Source organism: Chiloscyllium plagiosum, unplaced genomic scaffold (assembly GCF_037043375.1).
Source record: "Chiloscyllium plagiosum isolate Xiang-an unplaced genomic scaffold, Cpla_swu_hap1 HiC_scaffold_11, whole genome shotgun sequence".
Lineage (NCBI taxonomy): Eukaryota > Metazoa > Chordata > Chondrichthyes > Orectolobiformes > Hemiscylliidae > Chiloscyllium > Chiloscyllium plagiosum.
In genome coordinates, this window is record NW_028270149.1 from 43000058 (window position 1) to 43021971 (window position 21914).

The 21914-nt window shown below is 37.7% G+C and overlaps 1 long non-coding RNA gene across 1 annotated transcript in view; it reads left to right on the forward strand.

Annotated features, from left to right (window-relative positions):
* The window catches only part of LOC148148787 (uncharacterized), a 71888-nt gene extending 52018 nt beyond the window's left edge, over positions 1-19870 (forward strand). Inside the window, exons 2-3 of the long non-coding RNA XR_015758577.1 lie at positions 15193-15289; positions 19505-19870. This is a non-coding gene — a long non-coding RNA (uncharacterized LOC148148787). The remainder of the gene's footprint in view (positions 1-15192; positions 15290-19504) is intronic.
* The last annotated feature ends 2044 nt before the right edge of the window (positions 19871-21914 follow it).

Here is a 21914-nt window from a genome sequence, read left to right on the forward strand (position 1 = left end):
CCATCCCACAGCCACACTAATTTAAACCCAACCGAGTGGCACTAGCAAACATCCCTGCAAGGATATTCAGTTTAGGTGCAACCTATCCTTGTTGCAGTTAATAAGGTATAAAAATAAAAATACATTCACTAGTCTTGTCTCATTGTTTGAGGCCATGAAATATCTTCCAGCACAACACCCAGAACCACTATGACTGTATATGCCACTGCCTTTTTAGTATGTGTGTGGAAGCCTTTCTGGTCTCCGAGGGAAGATAAATTCTCTCCTCCTGTACACATCCTGACTAAGACCTCTAGCAGTGCATGGATCAATATTAGGACATTGTCTCTGATCTGTGGTGTCAGTTTTCAATTTTCCTTCTACTCTTTAATTATTCTTTCACCACTTTCAGCTCGTGCTGCAGTTAGAAAGTACTGACGTTTAGGATGTGAAGCCTGGTTTTAAGTTGTGCAGGCTAGTTTTAAGTGACAAGAGTCTCACATGAACTTGGGTTTTCTGCTGAATCACACAACAGCCCATTCAGCTCTGGGAATGATTCCACAGTCATTTGTATGATCCCTGCACCTAATTTCAGAGGCATACTAATTTAACCCCCATTGATTTTGTGCAATTTTATGAAAGAGATGATGGCTGATTTCTGCATGATCGGCTGTATATAAAGAAGACTGTGTTTTCTCTGTGTTTCTGTAGTATAGTGGTTACCACATTCTCCTCACATCTAAAAGGTCCATGGTTTAAAACAGGCAGGATACGTTATTGAAGCTCTTGTATCGACACATGAGAGATGGGCGCATTACTCTAAAAGACTCGTATAGTGCAATGATTAATAACTTCACTCAGAGCCAAAGATCTGGGTTTAGCTCTTACCTCCTGCTTTTCCCCTTTCCTATTTTTGAGCTATTGCTATTGGAGCAGAAAAGTGTCTTATGAACAGGAGTTCTGCTCTGTGAACTCGTGACAGTGAACTGCGACTTCACATCTGTTGTAGAATATTTTGCCTCGTCAGACCACACTTAGTCCTAGATCATCAGTTCTTTACAATTCTTGTTGCAAATACTATTTCCTATGTTCTGTTCTTACTAGCTGAAATAATTTAGCAGCTGGCTTTTGTTGAGACAATTATGAAGCTGGTCCTTGTTCACCTTCTGCCAGCTCTTAGAATTGACTTGCTGCCCTTTTCAGAGTCTCCTGCCAAGGATTAACAGAACACACAGTATTGATCTCCTGTTCACTTAGGATCACTGTAACATAAAGCAGCAAACAGCCCAGCTAATAATGACCCCTGCGGGAAGCTCTCATTAGGATCCACATGATTCGCAGACAGAGAAACGAAGGCAAATTTAGATACTTCTCATGTATCCCATTGTTACACTTCTTCATTATTTGTAACTGCAGGATGTCTGCCTTCAACATGTACCCAGACATGCTTGAATACATTCAATCACTTTGATGAGTTACTAAGTTAATTAATAATGCCCTTGCACACTAATCCTCTTGTAGTGTATTAATTAAATACTCATAGAAAATCAGTACATAAGTCATCTAATATACTGTAGCGGTTTTCAGTGGAGTCTATGGAAATAAATACAGTAGAGCTGTGACAGGAACCTGCTACACAGCATAGGGAACCTTCAATGGCTTGATCTAAACTGTAAAATGCAGGAGGCTATTAAAATAGGGTCTTTCATCACCATTCCACTTCCAAAGAAGAAATCTCAATATTGCAAATATCTCAGTGGTAAAAACAATAAGAGCATATTGATTGTCTGGACATAATGCAGAGGGCATCAGCAAAAAATATAAATTAATCAGTGATTATAATTAGGTGAGGAAACAAATGCACTAACCATAATGGAAACATGACTTCAGTCAAGGCAACATTAACAGTTAACATCACAGGATATAATGCATTTAGAAACCATATAACAGGGATAAGGGTGTAACTGTGTTAATCAATGTAAAACAATGGCAATCTGCTTCATGACTTGTAGTGCATTGCACTGTTTTAAATAAACTAACCCACGGAGTTAATAAATGCCTGATGAGTAATTGATTCTTAGACAATAATCTTTAACATGGCATGGTGAACAGCAGTGGAAAACATTGTGCTGGAAAAATCAACAAGCCAGTTAATCTACAGCTAAAACATATCACCAACAGTGTTTAGTTTTGCTAAAGTGCAAGAGACAGCCCACAACATCTTTTATCATTAGGGATGCAGTATTGAAGAGACAGCTTGCTGATAAACAAATTCCTATTGAGGGGCTGATTAACTCACCCAAGAAATGCAAGGGATCAGTGTGTGTAGTAGACCATGACCACCCAAGTGAAGGTCATGGGCATATTGTCAGAAGGTCCACAAAACTTCCTAAATAGGGATATAACAGCTCTGCTAACAGTGGCTCAAACAATATAAAACAATTTTCAGAGCTATTATTTCTAGATTTGGATGAGTCCAATGCAAAAATTAAGGCTTTTGTTAAGCAATTGGGAAGGAAAGTCTGCACAAACATTGTATGTTTGGATAAATACCTGAAAAGCTAAAATTCTCCAAAAGTTTATTAGGAGAGTTTTAGCTTTTCAGGACCATATTAGGAGACCAATTCATAATCATTCATGTCATTTAAACATTAACCTAAATAATTCATAGACACATTTTTGAAATATACCTGTGCACCGATAGAGGGTTTTCACTGCCTGACCTGCGATGTTACAGGAGGAAATTCCCAAAGAATGTGATAATGTCAGTTGCAAAGAAATATGTGATTGAAAATATGGAATTGTAACATGATCAGTTTTCCTATCACACTCTCTCCTGAATTTCATTTTGCTAAATGTTACTAATTAAACATTAGTTTCAGAGAATTAGCCCAATTGACTGAATTCTTAAATAGTTACTGAGACAGCCTTTCAGCAATCACTGGTGACAGTCAGCAGAGGATTAGGACTACCAGAGAAAATTGCAAAATCAAATTTCAATGCAATGTAGAAGTAAACCCTCCTCATGATAAATGCGTGCATTCTAGTTTTGGATGTTTACATTCATCAAATTAATAAATTGTCCCTTTTCCTGTCACATGATCCTCTCATTATAGCAGCTCAACATGCCGTCCTTTTCTGTCACATAACTGGCTCAGACATTCTGAAGACTAATGCAAGACGTCATTCCAACACTCATGAAGAAGTAAGCTTCAGGATTCAGTGTTATAACCACAAAGGGTGACATGAAATTTACATTACATGAAATTGAACACAACTGGGAAAATTGCTTGGGTGGTAATTCAGTCTTGAAGCTTCAGCAGATGTCAAATGACTAAAAAGGGTTTTGTTCTCCATGGTTTGTTTACCCCAACTGTGGATGCCTTGTCGTTTTAGAAAACTCAGTGATATAAATGATTGAGATTTCACTCAAGTTAACACTGCCATCTTCTGTGTGTTTTTGATTGTAAATTAGTTCATTTCTAAATATTCTACCAGATTAAGATGAGGCAAGTTGAAGTAAGTATATCTTTTTTATTCCTCCCAAGTTCAAAATGAGATCATTGTTTTTTGACATCCTCAACCAAGACCAGCAATTCTTTCCTCCTCTGAAATAAGACAACTGTTACTATATATCCCATCTCAATTTCATTTTTTAGTTGTGGAACAGAACTACTGTTTGATGTAAAATGATGAAGAATATACTCACTATGAAGACAGAGCATTGTCTCCACAAGAACTGTGTAGTGGGTACACCTACTAATACTGTCAGGAGGGGATGGCTTAGTGATGGATAGACGGGAGAGGACAGTCAAATGGCATTTCCCCTCATATTGTTCTCTCACCATTAGCTGCAGATCCATCTAACAGTTATATAATTTAGAACATGCTCATTAATGTTATGGAAATCATCCAGTACCCAATCTCCTGTAGTCATGTCCACTAGCAACTGTATCTGAGCTAATGGCTGAGTAATTAATGTCCTTTGTTGGAGCAGATGGCTCAATCAAAACATTGTTTCATTGGAGCTGATTTTCTGATGATTCCTTCTGTAGACATTTATTTCCTAAGAGGGCTGTATTGGGCAGGAACTCAACTTTGAATTGTGAAACAGATTATTTTATGCTGAATAATATTTTCTTTGTTATAGATCAGATTTTATGTCAAGTCATGTGATGCATTATATGATTACTTAATTATTTTTCCCTACTTCCAACTTTCTCCCATTCTGTCATGAAGGTATTAAATCCGTTTAATTCCAGAGGGATTCCCAGCCCTTCAAAATCTCTTCCAAATGAATGTTCTTCATAAGCAAGATCAAACAGTGAGTGTCCATACACTTACTTTCCATTTATAGACAGTGGGCAGAAACGAAACTCAGGAAATTTCTTTGATCCTTGGATATATGGTCTGAATTTCAATGATCGCAAGTAACTCACCAGAGACGTGTAAACAAACTTGGAATTCTTTTGTTGTGTAGAGTTTAGTGCCTCACAGGTTTTGTAGTTACTCACTCAATCAACAGGTTTAGTCAGCAATTGTTATGGTTTTGTGAAATATTCAGTAAAGTACCTGCTCAGAAAGAATCTTGCTGCAGTATATATCATAGCTTAAATTCTGAACCGCATAAAGCAGGAAGGCACTGGCTTCCATTTGTTGACTGCGCTGGGTTTATTAATTGAGTTGGGACAAGGCTAGAAATATGTGGCTACGTGACCATCAGACGAGAAACATATAGAACCCATCTTTCTTGTCTTTCAAAGACAAAGTTTTGTCAACTTGCATCAAAGGCTTCCTTTTCATTAAAAAAGAGAAAAACTTGCATTTATATCATTTGTTTCATAGCCAACAGAAGCTTACAGCAAATTAAATATTTTTGAAGTGTAGTGACTGGTATAGAAAACCCAACAAAAAAACCCACAAACAGCAATGTAACAATGACCAAATAATTGGCTTTTATAATGTTGATTGAGGGATAAGTATTGCCAGGCACTGAGGTAATATTCCTGATCTTTCTCAATATGGTGCCACGGAATATTTTACATCTACCTGAGAGCTTTGCTTTTGCATCTTATTCCAAAAAAAAAACCTTTAAAATTGTAGTAGTCACTTAGTACTGCACTAAAGTATTGGGAATGATTTCTGTGCTTAAGGTCTGGAGCAGGACTTAAACCTACAAACTCATGCATCAAAGTTAAGTATGATACCAACTAACACACAGATGACTCAAAGAAATATAAAGACGTGTGTGCTTGTTTTTTTTCATTATATATCCCAGTGCAAATCAATGCCTGCTGAGAAGCAGAGGAAGGAAATGAAAGGGGAAAAAACTCATAGTCCTTCTCATTAACTGGCCCTCATACAGTAATTGATTGCTATCTCTTGAAAATAGGTTGATCTTTCACAGGACAGAAGCAGAGTAATATCTACATTTGTTGTTATTGATGATACATTTGACATTTGTAAATGAGAAAAGTTGTAGATTCAAATCTCGATACTGCCCTTTTAAACTCCATCCCTCAAGGACCAACAAATGGAAGAATATCTTTACCTGATCTTGGAATTATTATTTCATTAAGCTGTGCATTGTAAACTTCCTTACCCGCTGCAGGCCCAGCTATGGATTGAATGGGAGCTGAAAGACTAAAAACTTCAGCAATCTGAGGCTAAAGGTGCTGAGGGTCAAAGGAAGGACGTTATAATAATGATGTGTCATCTTTAGAGACCCTGATTCCTACTAGAGGTCTCTGAGTGGGCTGAAACAGAAGAAAAGGAAAACCTATTGTTAAAATCTGCTTGAGAAGCCTCAGAGGAGGTAACACTGCAGGGATTCGGAGGAAGTGACTACTATTTTAACTGTTCATTTTTGGTTCATATGTAATTTTGTAAGAAGTCAATAGCTTAATAATTCAGGAGTTCCCAATTTTGTGCATTTGTCTGAGTACTTTAGATTAGATTAGATTAGATTACTTACAGTGTGGAAACAGGCCCTTCGGCCCAACAAGTCCACACCGCCCCGCCGAAGCGCAACACACCCATACCCCTACATCTACCCCGACATCTACTATTTGCCATATTTTGGCCCACTCTCCTCACCTAACTATATCCATTTGTAAGATTATTATTTCCTCATTGCAATTTACTGGCCTGCCTATTTTTGTGTCATCCATACATTTGGCTATAGAACCTTGTATCCCTGTATCCATGTCATTAATGTAGACTTTAAATAGCTGGGGTCGAAGGATCAAACCCTTGGCACTCCACTAGTTACATCTTGCCATCTAGAAATAACCTATTTATCCCAACTCTCTGTCTTCTGTCCATCAGCCAGTCATTTATCCAGGCTAATAAATTACCCTTAATCCCATCTGATCCAAGCTTGTGAATTAACCTTGTGTGCGACACCATATCAAATGCCTTCTGAAAGTCCAGATATATTACAAACACAGGATTTCCATTATCTGCTTTGCTTGCTATATTTTTGAAGAACTCTCGTAAATCAATCAAATATGATTTGCCCTTCACAAGACCATGCTGACTCTGATGGATAGTATTTTGTCTTTCCAAATATCCTGATATTGCTTCCTTGATAATTAATTCTAATACTTTCCCAACCACAGATGTCAAACTAACTAGATTGTAATTTCTGACATTTCGCCTCCCTCCCTTAGGGCGTTACATTAGCATTTTTCCAACCCACTGGAACCTTTCCCTTGTCCCGGGAATTTTGGAATATTGTAACCAACTCGGTCCTAGGGAGTGTTGCTGAACAAAGAGACCTTAGAGTGCAGGTTCATAGCTCCTTGAAAGTGGAGTCGCAGGTAGATAGGATAGTGAAGAAGGCGTTTGGTATGCTTTCCTTTATTGGTCAGAGTATTGAGTACAGGAGTTGGGAGGTCATGTTGCGGCTGTACAGGACATTGGTTAGGCTACTGTTGGAATATTGCATGCAATTCTGGTCTCCTTCCTATCCGAAAGATGTTGTGAAACTTGAAACGGTTCAGAAAAGATTTACAAGGATGTTGCCAGGGTTGGAGGATCGGAGCTACAGGGAGAGGCTGAACAGGCTGGGGCTGTTTTCCCTGGAGTGTCGGAGGCTGAGGGGTGACCTTATAGAGGTTTACAAGATTATGAGGGGCATGGATAGGATAAATAGGCAAAGTCTTTTCCCTGGGGTCGGGGAGTCCAGAACAAGAGGGCATAGGTTTAGGGTGAGAGGGGAAAGATATAAAAGAGACCTAAGGGGCAACCTTTTCACGCAGAGGGTGGTATGTGTATGGAATGAGCTGCCAGAGGAAGTGGTGGAGGCTGGTACACTTGCAACATTTAAGAGGCATTTGGATGGGTATATGAATAGGAAGGGTTTGGAGGGATATGGGCCGGGACTAGATTGGGTTGGGATATCTGGTCGGCATGGACGGGTTGGACCAAAGGGTCTGGTTCCATGCTGTACATCTCTATGACTCTCTGGATTTAACTCAGCTGGACTGGCAGAAGCAGAGAGTGGGGACAAAGGGGTCTTTTTGAGCATGGTAGCCAGTGACTACTGGAGTTCCACAGGGGTCAGAGTTGTGTCCATAACTATTTATGTTATATGTTAGCAATCTGGACAAAAGAATTCAGTGCATTGTTGCTAAAAGTACAAATGACACAAAGATAGGTGAAAGGGCAGGTAGTGTTGAGAAAGCAGGAAGACTGCAGAAGGAATTGCAAAGGTAGGAGAATGGGCAAATAAGTGGCAGAAGGAATACAATGTGGGAATTGTGGAGTTATATTCTTTGGTAAGAAGAACAGAGGTACAGAATATTTTCTAAATGGGCAAAGTCTTTGGAAATCTGAAGCTCAAAAGGACTTGGGAGTCCTAGTTCAGAATTCTCTTAAGGTTAACATGCAGGTTCAGTTGGCGGTTAGGAAGGTAAATGTAATTTTAGTATTCATTTTAAGAAGGTTAGTATATAAGAATGTGGATGTACTGCTGAGGCTGTATATGCTTTGGTAAGACAACATTTGGAATATTGTGAGCAAATTTGGGCCTTGTATCTCAGGAAGGATGTGCTGGAGGGGGTCTAAAGGTGTTTTACAAGAATAATCCTGGGGATGAAGGACTTGTTATCTGAGGAGTAGTTGAGGACTCTGGGTCTATACTTAATGGAGTTTAGAAGAACTGGAGGGTCTGATTGAAATGAGAATACTGAGAGGCAGGGATAGACTGGATGTGGAAAAGATGTTTCCAGTTATAAGAGAGATTAGGACCTGAAGGCACAGCTCTTTAGAACTGAGATAAGGAGGAATTTCTTGGGCTGGGGGTGGTGAATCTGTGAAACTCATTGCTGTAGAAGGCTGTTGAGGCCAAGCCATTGAGTGTATTTAAGGTAGTGCTAGAGAGATTCTTGATTAGTAAGAGGATTAAGGGTATGGGGAGATGGCAGGAGAATTGGTTTGTGAAACATATCGGCCATGAATGGTGGAGTCGACCCAATGGGCTGAAAGGCCTAATTCTGCTCCTAGGTGTTATTATATGAAGCAGCAGGAGTTGAATGGAGTAAATTGGGCTCCTGTTAAGATGGCAGTGACCCACAGTTAAGTGATGCTTTTGAGATTTGAGGGTATCTACAGGCCTTAAGGACAGATTGTTATCCAAGCTGTCAGCAGCTGGGAGAAGCCAATGATTTTGGGGCCAGGAAATTGGAAATTCCAAGTCCAGGAAGTCTCGAAGGATGGAACTCTCAGGATTGAAGGATCAGGAGCTGTAGCAATCAGTCATTGGTTTAAAGTGACATTGGTAAGTACTCTCTTTCTTCTGGTAGAGTTGGCATGTGTTTGTGGACAGATACTGTGTATCATTGGCATACGTTCCAGAGAAATCAGGTCTCTAACTTTATGACAGCTAAATAACACCACATCTTGTGAAATATTGAGATCAGGGTACCTGCCTCACCTTCAATCACACTCTCAACTTAACACCATCACTCAGTCAGTTATGTGTATGTAATGTACAATAACATAATTTAGCTCAGAACATAAACTATGTGCATCAGTCAGTGATACTGTAGCCTTGCAAATCATTAGTGATGGAAATAAACTTCAAGATCTCTAATTCAACAAGAATCCAACTATCTGTGGCATACATAGTGTAAACTAACATACAGCAAACAATAAGCCTCATCATGGTGGCAATAAAACTAGACATAATAGCTAGTTAGTGACAGTACATGGGCAGCAAAATAACAGTTAAAGGTGCTAGAGAAATACTTCTACAATGAATTGTGGATAATACCAGTAAAAGTAATATCTTCTATGCTAATATGTTTAATCTGTGTCCAGATGGACGGTGCAAGAATAAGAAAGGGCCAATGGTGCAGTACCACTGCTGCATTGTAGGTGCAAATAGCAATGATAGGCAGAAGCCTGTAACTTTTAAAGGAACAGTGACTTTCTCAAGGAACGGCAACATATACTCAAAGGAAACAGCTCATAAAAAATGAAAGAGCATTAATTTGTAATATGGATTTTACACTGGCATTTTAGAACTCATAAAGTTTACACAAGAAAGAATTAAAGCTAACACCTCTGCATGGTCTAGTGATACATTGACATACTGTTCGAACTTCAATTACTTAAAGAAGGAGTTGATCTTTATTTTGCGGATCAGCAGATAGCTGATAAAGGACAATAAATATTCAAAATTCTTGTTTATGTACTGAAGGATTAAATGCCTCTAATTCTTTGATTTCTGTTGACAACCTCAAAGATGTTAACAATGTTTTTTTCAGATTTTAGAAGATCAACATAAAATCCTGTCAATTTTAAGATAAATAATCTTGAGTTCATGTCATACTGACTTCAAACAATGAAACAAATGACCAGTTCATGAGGCCAACTTAGATGAAAGGTTTACAAAACTGGTCATTATCTCCATACCCATTAAATCTTTCAGAAAAAGTATTTTTGGATAAAGCTGAAGAATATACTATTGCTCATTGATTCTTTGCCAAGAGAAAGATGTAAGCTCGTAGGCATTATAACAAGCCAGCATCATTTGCCAGTGCTTGACTCTGGAACAACAACTGCAACCTTCAAGAAGTTCAGTAGGCAATTTAATTTCTGCATGCAATTTAGCTTATCTTACAAACCAAGACAGTAGCCAACATTTAATGGTATATGCCAGCTATGTTCCTCAAGATTAATTTGGGCTTAAATGTGTATGAAATCAAGTTGTCCAGAGAAACCCAAGTACAATACAATGCTCCAAAGTGGCAAGTGAAGAAAGCCTGACCAAGGAACAATGCCAAAGCAGCTTCCAAAACTCTGTCCATGACACACGAGCATACAAAGAGGTCCTTGAGGTATCCAAAATGTTGCCCCCATATATTTTGAATTTTGTCACATACGTATGGCAGAAAGAGCAGTAGCACAATTTTACATCTCTCAAAAATGCTTTATCATCCAGTCAATATGTATATCCATTTTATAATCCCACTGAAGGTAGATATATCCCAAAAAGACTTCAGAACCTATCTATTTCAGGATGACCAGGCCATTGTTTTTTCATTCTAAGGCCGTTATGACAACTCAGGATAACTACTTGTTCACTGAAAAGGAAAGTGTTGCCCTAGTTTTCAGGATGCAATTACAATATGTATCTAGTTTTCAAGCATTTAATTGTTCACTCTGAGTACAAACCAAGCGAAATGGTCTGCTGAAATCTTTTCAGAAGTGTGTTTCCACAACTATAACATCTACTTGTGAATACCCAAGGGTGTCATTTAGAAGTACAATACAAAATAGTTTCCCACATGACCATCTTTGATGCTTTTAGTTGACTCCCTAGCCCCACTAAGAAGAGAGATATGATTTAGATCTGCAAGTGGCCATTATTGAATCTAAATTGAAAGATAGTCTTAACATTGATCTCATGCATTCTGCTTACATGAAATAAAAACAGAAATTGCTGGAGAAACTCAGCAGGTCTGGCAGCATCTAGAACATAGAACATAGAACATAGAAAAATACAGCGCAGTACAGGCCCTTTGGCCCTCGATATTGCGCCGATCCAAGCCCACCTAACCTACACTAGCCCACTATCCTCCATATGCCTATCCAATGCCCGTTTAAATGCCCATAAAGAGGGAGAGTCCACCACTCATCTGGGAAGAGAAAGCAGAGTTAACATTTTGAATCCAGTGACCCTTGTTCAGAAGTGATATCACCATATGACAGTGTCCAGCTGCAACAGTTCAGAAAGACCATCATCAAGGAGTTGTCTGAACTCACCTAACTGGGTACTGAGCGAGTATGTTCTTTCTCATCATTTAGAGATGATCTAGGACTCTCCAAATATATAATCTTTAAGGCAAACAAGTCATTATTCCACAAGCTAGAAAATAAACATATGGACCCCATGAGCAGACAGAAAGTCATAAGTTTGGCATGTGTCATTGGCCTGGCACAAATGTGGACATCAATCAAATAATCAAGTTATGTAAAATAATTCCATTAACCGCAACAATGGAGAGAACATCTCTGTCCATATAACATTTCTTCTGAGCCATGGTGCAAGATTGCCACAAATACTTTCCTTGTCCATGGACACAATTACAATCTAGTGATAACTATTTCATCAAAATCCTTTCTACGTGACAAATCAAAGATACTACTGATATAAATGTTGTTCACACATTGACTCATGTTTCAGTACCTTTGGTGTACCTCAGAAAATTGTATCTGACAATGGTTTGCAAACTCACTTCAAAGACATGCATAAGATAGGATTGTCAACATATGACCTTCTCTCCTCACTATCTTAGAGATGGAGGTTTTTGGTTTACTTTCGTCTTACTTTGAGTTTTGAACAGTCCTGTGAAGTCCTTGGAAAAAGATGACCATATCAGTGGTCCTGAGAAGGAAGGGTATATAGTGAGCAAGGTTTCTTTAGATTAAAGATTTAGTGTTAGTTCCTGAACAGGAATGTTGAGATGCAAACCATGAAGAGATTACTTGGCATTGAGTTCCTTGAACCTCAGCTATAAAAAAAAGCTCGATGAGAAAGCTATTTGCAGTTCTAGTCTAAAAGTTGAAGTCGCAAATGACTTTAACATACCCAAGGAGTTAAATACAGGAACTTTGATGTGAGAATTGTATGTGTGTGTTTTTTTTTAACTGTCATGGGAGGGTGTTTTAGGATATTATACAAAACATGATTTGTTTCATTTCAAGTTATAAAGGAGTGTTGTGGGATTAATAGTATTAGGTTTTTAACCATGTGCTTAAAAATCTTTGAATTAGTTTTATAATTATATGCTTTGGTTTATGCTATGTTATCTCGATTTCTTTGATTAATAAACTTCTGTTTTATTATTAAAGCAAACTCTGCAGCATTGTATGTCTATGTTTCAACAAGAGACCACTTTGTTAAAACCAAAACAAATTAAAATTTGATCTGACAAGCTAGGTTCCTGTCTGGGATTGGACTTGTCCAGAAATAACATTAGTTGGGATCATAACAATACCCAACACCCCCTTCCCCAGGAACACTTTAGGAAGCAGAGGGGAATTAATTCTTTTGTTAATTAGCACTCCATCTGAAAGGCTCGAAGGTACAAAGGACTGGTCTAACCAATGATTTTTTTAAAAATAAAATAAACAAAAACTGTTTCTTTCTCCAAATAAAATTATGTTACCACAGGGAGAAAGAAGCTTTAAAGTGTGTGAAAAATAATTAATTCCCAAATTGACAACTGAATCTGTTAATATTTTTGTAAATCAAAAAAATACAATTCCATTGTTTAATATAGATCCCAGAATTCAACAAATAAATGTGAAAAGTCTTAACTTCCTGGGCTGTGCATGTAAAATAAATCATGTGTTGTCAATACTGACAGTTCTCCCTTGGTATTCACTTATAATTAATGGACTGTCAGTAACTAGAGGGCAGAGTTCACCGACCAAGCTAACTACCTGGCAAAGGAGCAATGCTCCGAAAGCTTGTACTTCCAAATAAACTTTCTGGACCACAATCTGGTGTTGTGTGATTTTTAATTTAATTTATACATGTCATTTTTGGATTTTTTTTTAGAAATAATTAAACAGGTTTTGCTGGTTTTTTGCATTATTGTGTGAATAAGAAGTGATGTGCGCAGAACTTTTTCGTGCTAAGGGTGGAGTAGCTATGGAATAAATTACCATGAAAAACTATTGAAGCGGACAGCACAGTAAATTGGAGAAACATTTGGATATGTTGCTGGGCAATGGGGTAAGGGATATGATGAGAACATTGATTTGGGATGAACTTACTGTGTCCAAATTGACCATTCCAAGTCTGTTCCAACTTTTATATATATGTATTATTTAAATCGAAATATGTTTTCTCACCTTTGTAAAAATTATGAGGATTTCATTCAAAATAAAAGAACTGTGAAATGGATTGTTCTGCATAGAACATCTCACAGCTCGTGTCTCTCAGTCTTTGTATAAATATTTACTCTTAATGTGGAAGAACACTCATCAGAGTTATGATCATTAGTAACATGAATGTTTTTATATATCTTAATACAGAACAGGTCCAGGGTTGATAGAAATGAGGTCCACCAAAATCCCACATTACATGCACAGTACACACTATAAAGGATAACATAGAAGTGGGTACACAGAAAAAAAGAATTAGCAAGCGATTAACCGAGTTACAGATAGACAGAATATTGCAAAGATAGATCAAGACATACTGAAATAAAGACAGAGAGTGATGAATAGAGAAATATAAACTTAGAGGCAGAAACCTATATCGAATATAAAATGTAAATAAATAAAGATGGAAATAAATGAGAGGTCAAAATTGATATAGTTAGAAAAAATAATAAAAGCAATGAGGAAATAATGGATAGCTGAGATAGAAAGAAAGACAGAGAGGTTGATTTTTACTTTAGTATAGATGTTAAGCAAATAGGAGGAAAAGTGAGTTTCAATAACCCTAATTTGTCACATAGGCTATTGTAACTCATATGTAACTGGCCACCCAAAACATGCCAACAGTGTATGTGGTGGCCAGCTGAGTAAGGTCACTCAGCCCTGAGACGTCATGCTGCTGGGAGAGTAAATGACAATGAGGGGTAACTTGTCAGATACTCATGGGTGTGGAAGTAGATAAGAGGTGGAGGTAGGGAGAGTCTAAGGCTCCTCTAAACACCAAAGTAAAGGTTAACTTTGACTTCTTTTGGCTCTTTGAGTCTTTAAAGCAGCTTTCACAAAGTAGGACAGGCACTTGGAACTTAGAGTTTAAAGGGCCATTGGTATCCTATTGGCAACTGTGATGATACTGTGGCTTTAAGAGGTTATTTTGTCCTGATTTTATTTTGAGGAGAGGTTGAAGGCAGAAGTGACAAGCAATCTACCAGTGCCACCGGAGTAAACAGCTTGCGAGGCTTTGGGTTTTTTTAAAGTTGCAACAATGGAAGCTATCTGCATGGTTGTCCTCAAAGAAGAATTAATGTCTTTAGTTTAGCTTTCAGAAGTTGCTATTGGGGTATTGAAGAAGTGGAACCTTTTTTTTGCCCTGTCTTGGTTACAACTAAAAGCTGGTGTTCCCTGCTTGCTACGGGAGTTGCATGTGAGACAATTAGTGTTCTAATTTATTTTCCAAGTGTGTGGTTATGGGATGTTACGATATTGAAACAGCCAATTAATATTATTGTTACTATTATTCTGTTAAGTTTTCCAGTAGAGTTAAGTTATTCTAATTCCTTCTTTCTTTTGTTATATTTTAACTACAGTGGACTAATATTGTATGTTTTGCTTTAAATCCAATAATTTGACCAATCAAATTGCACCTGGAATGGAACACCTTATATTTGTCTTCAAAATAAGAAAATGTGAGGGTCTGCATTTTCTTCTGAATATATTGAGGGGGTTCATAACGCTATGGAACTTCAATTTATATAGATGCATGCTGCATCTATCTGATTAAAGTGGGACTCCACTTGCTGCCTAAAGCATTAAAATTCCCAGAGAACAAGAACAAAATAGGGTAATTGCACTTGTTTTTGTTATCTATCTCTCCAACCTGGTTTCCCAGCAGTTAAGGAAAGTTAAATTCTAATCAAACAAGCAGAGACACTTTTGTATTTAAGAGAAGGTCTGAGATGAGTCATTTTCATTATAACCAGTTTGATCTAAGCCATCTAATCTGTTGTGTGCATTCTCTTTCTGTTTATTTCTAAGATTCAACTCCAGATGGAAATCGTTGCTGTTCCGGCTAATTGGTATTTTTCTAACTTTGTTTACTCAGTGGAATGAAGAGGAAGCTCGGACAGTGCAGGTAACATTTCCAACTGTTAATGATCATTGCTGTGGGTTACAATGTGGTTTATATGGCTTCCATATTGACAACCACATGCCTGAGAAGCACTTTTATCTACTCAGATCTGCTGTGCAATCAATTAGGAACAGCTGAAAGGGGAATACTATATCTAAACAACTGTCTTTTTGGAGAAGTAAACTTGCAATTGACAGGAACTAGCTATATTTACATATTGTACACAGTATATAAATGCATTCCAAAGTTAGATACACAGGAGACATCTGTGAGCCTGCAGAATTTCTCTGAACCCTGAAAATTAAGTCAAAAGCAAGTTCAGAAGACCTTATTAGCCAGAGTGTTAAAGGATCACATCTTTCAATACTGAGGGAAGTAAGAGAGGAAATAGTAGATTCTACAAGTGCAGTCTTTCAAACAGTCAGGATAACCTGCATTGCGAGGTTACAGGATAACAGGCTTGTTTGTATGTGTCTTTATTGGGAACCAGCTGGAGATGAATGCCGACAATGAATGTCTCATCATGGAGGTCACATGACTACGCTCGCAGGAAGTATTTTAGTATGGTATTGCATTTCTATTCTATTCTATTGCATTGGATTATGTTACTTATCAATTTCTGGTTCTTTGAAAATACTACGCTAGATCTTTCAAGAAGTCTCCATCATGCTCAAATTGCCAGTTCACTTCTTTTTTAAATGATGCATATTCTGATCAGGGCAGCTGGAGGTGGTCCTGGGTCTGGCAATGGGGGCAAGTCCCTTATTGTGTTCGGTGGTGGATGGGAAAGGATGAATGGGGGACATCAGGTCCAGTTGCTGTAGAAAGGGGGATGTCAGGTCCAGCAAAGGGCTGGGTGTGGGGGTCTCATGTCCTGGGTAGGGAGGGTTTTGTGGTGTTGAGTATGATGGCAGGGGTTTGAGAGTTCGAGGTTCTGGAGGGAGAAGGTGATGTCAGATCAGATGGGCGATTCAGATCTGGTGGAGTGAGTGTCATGTCGTGATGTTAGAGGTGGTGTTGGGAGGCAGGGGTAGAGGAGGGTGGCATGATCCAATGACAGTGGAGGGTACTGGGGTCTGGAAGTTGCAAAGTGTCCAGGAGAGGTTTAATTGTGAATATGTGTGGTAAATTGGGTGGGTGGTTATAGTTAACCAGAAGTTAGACTAGGCTTCTACAAAGAAAAAAGAACAAATAAAGTTTACAGCCCAGGAACAGTCCCTTCAGCCCTCCAAGCCTGAGTCGATCCAAATGTACTGTCTAAACCTGTCAGTCAATTGCTAAGCATCTGTATTCCTCTGCACCCCACCTACTCATGCACCTGTCCAGACGCATCTTAAATGAATCTACCGTGCCTGCCTCTCTGGCAACGTGTTCCAAACACTCACCACCCTCTGTGTGAAGTACTTACCACGTGTATCCCCCTTAAACTTTCCACCTCTCACTTTAAAAGTGTGACTTCTCATTATTGAATGCTTCACCCTGAGAAAAAGCTTGTCTCTATCTACCCTGTCTATACCCTTCATGATTTTGTAAACCTCAATCAGGTCCCTCCTCAATCTCCTTTTTACTGATGGAAATAAACCTAACCTACTCAACCTCTCTTCATAGCTAGCACCTTCCATACCAGGCAACATCCTCATAAACCGTCTCTGCACCCTCTCCAAAGCGTCCACATCCTTTTGGTAATGTGGCGACCAGAACTGTACACAGTATTCTAAATATGGCTGAACCAATGTCTGTACAATGTTAACATGACTTGCCAGCTCTTATACTCAATAACCCGTCCAATGAAGGCAGGCATGCCTTCTTGACCACTCTATCCACCTGTGCAACAACCTTCAGGGTACAATGGACCTGCATTCCCAGATCTCTCTGCCCATCAACTTTTCTCAAGGCTCTTCCATTCATTGTATAATTCGCCTAGAATTAGTCTTGCCTAAATGCTTCACCTCACATTTGTCTGAATTGAAATCCATCTGCCACATTTCTGCCCAACTCGCCAGTCTATCTATATCCTCCTGTATTCTCTGACAGCCCCTTGTGCTTTCTGCTACTCTACCAATCTTCGTGTCATCTGCAAACTTGCTGATCATACCAACAGTGCTCTTTTCCAGTTCATTTATGTATATTACAAATGTACAACATCTAATTGTATTACTTTCCCTGTGTAACTATTTTTAACACTTTCTACATTCTCTGATTTAAATGAATGCTTGAAATGTATGGAGGCTTCAGGTGTAGAGAATTGCTCATCGGAAATCTCTATTTCCTCGGCAATTCTCTTAGAGACTGATATGTCAGGGATTCCAGCATCCCAATGTAAATCCCATCTATTCTTCAGAAATGACTGTTTGGCCATTGGAAATTCTGGACAATTAAAACCTACCTCTTACTTCATCTACGCTATGATTAAGAATGTGTTGAATTAAAATGTGCTGTGTTTCTATCATTTAAGGACTGTTTTGGCTGATGATCTTGTAATAGAATTGATTGTGGCTGATCTGGCATTGTTCATTAGGTTGTAGTAATGACAGGTTAGACTTTCTAGACGAGACAGGATTAAAGGGAAAATAGACAGTGTAAGTAATAGGAGGGTCTCAAAGGGGAAAAAAAAACATACAGTGTAGGTTTACTGGTAATTACAAAGTATGTGTTAACCATTCGAGATGTCAACAGATGATGATTTGATTGAATGATACAGTTATGTGTACTAAGAACTATGCAAATACAAGTGGGTGGAGATTGGATTGAGTAAATGCTTAACCTGTAATTGAAAGCTTATTTTCTGTATAAACGTATAAAACCTTCATTCTTGCAATAACATTTGATCTATCACCATTTTCTTGAAATGTACAACTCCAATGAATGCATGAAGGAACATTTAAACAAATAAACCTCTCACCTGCTTTAAGAGAAAATAAAGGGCTAAACTCACTCTTTCACAGTGTGCCTGCAACCCTAGTGTTCAATTCATTCTGATATGTGAATGAGATACTATCCTTACTGGCTTGTTATGTGTTACGAGACTGCACTAGCCCTGTTAAGATCCTTGATCCACACTGTTTCACCTTGTTTCAGACCTAGGATGAAATTTCTGTTCTTTCTGACAAATTCTTTATTAAAGCCACTGGACCAATTTGTGGAGACAATTGCTTTATATGGATAGGAAGTTGAGGGTTATAGTTTTATCACCATTTGTATTTCCAGTGGTGAATAAACATGTTGGAAAGCAATGGAATAGTGCTTTAGTAAAGCTGTGAAGAAGTGTGTGTTCTCAGAAATTTTAAATTCTTGGCCACTTTTCAGTTTTACTATTTGTTTGAGGATACGTTTGTGAACCAACGATGTATTAGAACCCTGTAATGATCACAAAGTATTTAGGTGTCACATCATTAAATTGTCTTCCATTATCAATATAACCATGGCTGGCAAATATTTCACATGTGGTTTTGATAGCTGTGGAGGTGGAATATAATACCTTTATTTTGACATATCTTGAGAAATACTTGACCACTATTAGGCAAGAGCGACTTTCAAACCTGAATTAGTCAGTCTACAAGTTCCGAAATGTGGCAAGAAACATGGCAGAAATGAATAATTCGCTTCTTTCATGGCCATGCATTGTACGTGTGTGACAAACAGTTGTACGACTTTCTATCCATTTAATAATTCATTACATACTGAAGCTCACAATCTTGCTCTATATTTGATAATGCTCAGACAATCTTAATAGATCATGCCAAGGATATTAAATATGATAAAGGGTAAACAAGTTTGTTGAAAACTAATAAGACATGTTCAAATGTAAAATATTGCCTGTGTTTTAAATAGAATTTTCATAATTAAATCATTGTTTTCTTTTCTGTCCATTCTTCTAAAGAAGATTGATTCATGATGATTTTTGTTTTGTTCCTCTGAAGAAATTACACTTTGTGTTGCTTGCCACAATAGTTTTGTTGCTTGAGTGTATGAATTGAGTTTGACAGCCCATTGTCCATCTGCTGGTGTAAGCTTGTCAAAGTGGCCCTGGAGAGGGCACCTGCTGACATTTGTAATTTTCCTTGATCTTAGTACAAATCGCATGAGCTGAAGACAAGCTTATTGTATCCATGGAACATTTTTGCAAATTCTTTTTCATCTAATAATGACACCTGTGGTTTATGATCAGTCTCTATAAGAACCATAAGACCCAATGTGTAATCTAAAAATCTCTTGCAGGCCCACGTAGCTAGAGAGAATCCTTTTCAATAAATGCGCATTGAGTTTGTGCACTGGATGATGCTCAGGATGCACATGATACAGATTTTCAGTATCCTTCCAGCAATTCTTCTAAAAGACACTTGTGGTCCAAAGCATCCGCTGAAAAAGTAGTCAGAAATGATGGATTGTAGCAAGCAAAGACATCTGAGGAAGATCATGACTCTGAATTTCTGACAGGCCTCTTCTTAATGTGCATCCCAACACCACTATATGAGACTCGGTGAGTAAGTATCTCGGGGCTTTCGTAATAGTTGCTGAGTGGGATAAACGTTTTGTGAACTGGTTTATTATTCTTAGAAAACTTTGAATGTTCCTAGAAAATTGACTTCGGAATTAGAAATTCTTTCTCTGCCCTTTTTGGGGTCTGTTTTTATGCTATTTTTGTCACTGATATGTTCCAGAAATTGCATTAAGTCCATGGAGAAATACATTTCTCGTTGAGGGTGAGCATTGATGCTTACAGTTGTTTCAAGACTGTAAGTGCTCTTTAGTCACGTATTTCTGTCATTTCTGCATGAATCAAGATGTCATCTCTATGACATATAATGCCCTACAACTCTTGTAGAGTATTGTATACAAAACATCAGAGGATCTCTGGAGTTAAGGGGATTTTAAACAGTAATCTGTTGAAAGTAGTACATCCAAATGGAATGTTGAATATGGTAAGCAGTTCAGCCAATTCATCCAATGTAATGTGTCTGAAACCACTGTTGTAATAAGCTAAGTGAAGATCTTTTTCCAGAGAGATGTGAGAAGTTCTCATCCTCATATCTGAGGGTATATTTCTCTAACCACTACCCTGTTGAGTTGTGTAAGATTAGCACATATCCTGATAGAGCCATTAGGTTTTGTTGCATTGACCATGCCCAAACACCATCCTGAAGGCCTTGTCACCTGGAAGATGATGTCTGTGTTGGTCATTTCCTATAACTATTTTCTTACCTGCTCAATTAAAGAACAGGGAAGTGTCCAAGGTATGTACAGGCACAATGGTTTAGTGTCTTTTCTTAATGTGAAGCTGTATTCTACATTACATTTAGCTAAATCCATGAATAATTTAGGATATTCTTTCTCAAAAATACTCTTCCCTCTCTTTGGCAAAGGTTAAGAGATAAACATGCATCCTTGCTCAACAATGAGCTCTATTGATAGTGAGCGATATATACCTAACCTTTATAGAAAAAATATTATGTCTGAAACTCAACTGTTTCCTTTTGTTTTGGGGGGTAGTTCCACTCAAAGGGTTGTAACATGTTTTGTATTGTCCTATCATGTGATTTTTTTTAACCTGAAAAATTTGACAAAGCATGAACATCTTGAGCTAGATTGGCTTTCTGTTGTCATCAGTCTCTTGTGCTGTTTTCAGATTTCAGCTTCCAACACTATGTGTATAGCTTTTTCCAAAGTGAGATCCTCTTTTAATTGCAACATATCTGCAAGAGATATGTCTGAAATTCTGACAACAACAATTCTGTTCTAAATTAGTTATTTTTGATTCAAAATAATAGTCACAAAATTCGAACAATTTGTAAAAATTATGAATAAGATGCCAACAGGTTCATCTGGAAGCTGTATTTATTAAATTTTGTTGTCTCCATTATATAATTACTGCTTAGTGTAAAGCCATTGTTGAAAAATCTTAAAAATGTCTCTTCTTTTACATCTGTCATTTCAATATATGATATACTATCAGATTACAGAATGAAGAAATATGTCTGCTTGTTCTTTTCTGGGCTTCTTCTGTAATCCTGGCACAATGTGATATTTCAGGAATTCTTTGTTGCATACAGTCCAGCTACGTACCCTGTATTTGTGAATTCAGTCTTCTTGGCGGACTGATATTATTCTCTATTCTCATTATGTATAGCTGCTATCATTTCTCATTTTTTTTCTTGAAATCGGTTTCAGAATTTTTTAAACTTTTCTTTGTGAATGCAAATGGTTTCACTGTTTAGTATTTTAAATTGTACAATCAATGTATTGAATCTTCTCTTTTTCTTCAGCAAGTTTTGTTAAATGCTATAATTTTTGCTTTAATTACTGGCTAATAAAGTTGAATCGGTAATTAAAGTCTTGTCATTAATAAACTTTGAACTTTAATGAAAAAAAATTACTTCATCAACTTTTTTTTTCGTATTTTGCGTATTTTCTGTTAATCAAAGCTGAAAAACTTTGGAATGTTTGAGAATTATCCTCCTATTTGTGCTGAAAAAAGACATTTCCAAATATTCAAAATTGTTGAAATGTTTTAAAATGAAGAAATGTTGTAATTTTACTTTCCCCCAAGACTAATTTCATCCAGTTCCTTGCTTCTTCATGGTTTTCACAGTCTTTTCAACAATATGGATAACTTAAGCCTTTTCTGCTT